This window comes from Convolutriloba macropyga, chromosome 3, assembly GCF_964194025.1.
Source record: "Convolutriloba macropyga chromosome 3, txConMacr16.3, whole genome shotgun sequence".
Lineage (NCBI taxonomy): Eukaryota > Metazoa > Xenacoelomorpha > Acoela > Convolutidae > Convolutriloba > Convolutriloba macropyga.
The window spans coordinates 63669776-63673542 of record NC_134470.1 but is presented as its reverse complement, the minus strand read 5'-3'; positions in this window follow the sequence as shown (position 1 = coordinate 63673542).

Here is a 3767-nt window from a genome sequence, read left to right as displayed (position 1 = left end):
AACAAGGCGGCTCGTTAATGTGCGTTCGCACATGATGTTCCGACCCGAGCTCATCTACATTTTTGACTAAAATGTCAACCAAATCAAGAGATAACAAAAATAGATGTTTGAGTTTAAAACAATCGTTACACATTCTATCTACTAATTGAATTACTAATGCCATGCTTCATTACAGCACCAACGTGACCTGACATTGAAGAGACTAGAAAAAAAATAGCACCAACAAAATTTTGGCGGCAAAAATGAATATCTAAATTTAAAAGCACCTGGTAACAACGTCAAAATGCAGTCAGATAAAACCTTAACTACACAAGTTTACCTTTTACTAACTATACAGCAGATGAAAAGTTTTCTTAACGAGACTAGGTAACAAGCCGACAAAAAGAACGAACAGTGAGGCGAAACTTAAAAATTAATCAACATTTTTTGCACCAAGAAAATTCAAAAATCTTAAAAAACATTGGTTTTTAATAAAAAAATCCTTGATAAATTACTAAAAAGTCATTACAAAACCAGAAGCACCCGTCTGTGGTCAGACTATGCCATAGAAACAAACTAAAGAGAAACTCAAAAAATTACAAACGATTTGCGAAAACACAAACCTTTGCTACCATTAAAATCAATACCTATCATCTGAATATGTATTTTTAATTCAGTTGTTATTTCTGCTATTTCAGTTGAAGGATTTATACTGAAAGATTAAATAAGTTTACTTGGGCCACATTTAAAAACCATTGGGATCTGTTATTACGCGATTGTTCTGAAGGAAGAGAAAAAGAAACGCAAAAAATGGCCATTCAATAAACGTTCAGAAAAACGAAACAACAGTGGCACATAATATCAATATATATGTTATTTCTTGAAATACACGAAATTCGATGGGACATCTGATTGATGAATAGAAGTTAAATTTGACGAAAGGAACCTATTCGCTATATACTGAATGTTTCGAGCAACATCATTCATTCAGTCCTCAATTACAAGCCTATGAGATCTGTGAGCAATTTACGGCTACCTAAAGAACAAAAACAGCGAATTCAGGAAAAAAAATTGAGCGACAAAAGGGTCGAAGGCATTAAAAAAATGAACTTTTCACTAAACACTCTTCAATTTTAAATTAATTTTTCAGGAGCAATGGGAAAACCTTTTTTATCAATATAATTTCAAAAAATCAACAAATATAAACAAATACATTAGACGCACGAAAATTGCGGGAAAACACGTATTATCAACGCCATTAAATTCATTAGCCTTCAACGGAAGCCAGTATATACAATAAATGATGCCTCGAGGGGACAATAAGTTTTTTTGCCAATCGTATTTCATCAATAAGACCTTACAACAAGTTAATGACTATGAAAACAACAACAGAGAGAGGCAAAAACCACAAATTCAGTAGAAAAGTGCCTGAAGAAAATGTCGAAGCAACTCAAATCATAAGCTCTTCCCTGAAAACTTTATTTATGATCCGTTGAACTTCTTCCCTAAACCAATAGGGACTCTCAGCAGTAAGATGATGTGATAAGATTTCAAAAGGATCGAAAAACAAAATAAAGTACCCAAAAAAAATATGAATTCTCGTGGCATTGATGTTTTAAAACTAATAGGTAGAAGATAAAACCGCTAACCAGATTAATTTTGGCTATAGTAGAACGGAAATGGATTCTGTTAGAACCAACAATGACCAAGAGTATTCACGAAAAAAAATTAGGAATGGTTGAATTTCAAAAAAGTTTCGAAAAATTATTTTTAAACCCTTAACAGCCAGTAAACTCAATCTTTCATCGGAGCTCAATGACGATGCTCAGATATAACCCATAGGGAGGAAAATGATGTCTGTCATGCATAGATAGTTAAAAAGACATCACAATAAGTCTTATGACAGAAAACAATAACAAAAACAGCAAAAACTAAAATTCAGTAGAAAAATGCGAGAAGAAAGTGTCGAAGACAATTAAACCATTAGCTATTCTCTGAAAACTTTCTCTGTGATCCACTGAACGTCCTCTCTAAGCCAATTGGATTACAATAATCTTTGGATAATGTGATAAAGAGTTCAAAAGTGACCAATAATTCAAAAAATCCAAAAAAAAAATTTAAAAAAATTGAAATCTTTGTCATTGAAGTCATATAACCAATAGCTAGAAGATAAAACAGCTAAACAGAATATTTTTAGTCGCAGTAAAAAGCAAGTGGGTCCAGTCAATACTGAAACTCACTAACAGTTCAAGAAAAATTTAGGAATTGTTATTGTTCAAATAAAATTTTCGAAAAATGATTTTTATTTTAACAGACATTAAATTCAATAGCTTTCAACGGAAGTCAATAAAAACGCTCAAAGATGCCCCGGTGGCAGTACATTTAAGTTTGTCATGCATAGGTATTCATTATGAGATCACAGTAAGTATAATGACTATTAAAACAACAAAAAAAAACAGGAGAAAACCAAAAAATCAGTAGAAAAGTGCAAGAAGAACGTGTCGAAGCCATTTAAACCATAAATTTTTGTTTAAAATTTTTATTGGTCATCCACAGAACATCGTTTTTAAGCTAATGGGAACTGTCAATATTTGGATAATGTGATAAGATTTCAAAAGTAACCAATAATACGTAAAAATCCAAAAAAAATTTTAAAAAATTGAAATTTTTTGTGATTGAAGTCATATAACCAATAGATAGAAGATAAAACCGCTAACCAGTTTAATTTTGGTTGCAGTAGGAAGGAAGAGGGTGCTCTCACCCCTGGACTGACTTACAATTCACTATAATAAGATTATGATTCTTTAATATTCAAAAAAAAATTCGAAAAATTATTTTTTAAGTCTTAACAGCCATTAGCCGCCCCCTCAATGAAATAGACATGTTCACTTAATGCTCATTATGGAACATATTGCACTGTTAGTCAATGAATCCCTACCATAGGACTCCAAAAAAAATAGTAAAACTTCAAAAAGAAATTCAAAATTTCATTCAAAATTACGAAAACTCAGAATCGAAGCCAAAAAAAACATGAGCAATTCCTTGAAAACGACGTTTTTTGTTCATTGCGCTTCATTCGACTATAAAGGAGTTTTGTCATTAATAGAACGTCGATATAAAATGTGACTTGTCTCTAGGTGACTTAAAAAAGCAAAAAAGAGAAAAGTTTTATTAAAAAAAGGGCTCTCAATTAGAGTTCGATTTTTTTTTGATAGTGAACTTCCCTATGAGACCAGAACTAGTCTTTCTATCGCCTTGCATTCAACTTTTACGAACTCAAAATTTATTCTTTTTATAGAAATTTGAATTAATGTTTTCGTAAAAAAGATCTTAGTTTGAAGAAAATTGTACTAAAAGTGAACAATCATGCTAAAGATCCCATTGTTCACACAAAACTTCAATCCTCGATAACTCCTCGAAAAAAACGAAATTCAAAAAAATCTTTTTACTTTTGAATTCTACGCTGGACCAGCTTTTTAATGATACCACTCACATTTCTCTACGACGAATATATCGATCGGCCAAAATTCACTGAACAAAAAAAAAACCCATTTGAGTATATAGTTCCTTCCCCCACAAGTGGGGTCGGAACAACTAGCAGGAGAAATCTCACTTTCTGTTTCCAAGTGATCGTTGACTTACTAGTCCAATGAACATGCAAATGAGCTGGATGACGTCAGTGTATGCTACAGAGTAGAGTCCCCCAAATAGAGTGTACAACACCACAATACATGCAGAGATGATCACACTGTAGTTGTTGGGAATGTCCAGAATTACTGTTATAGTCG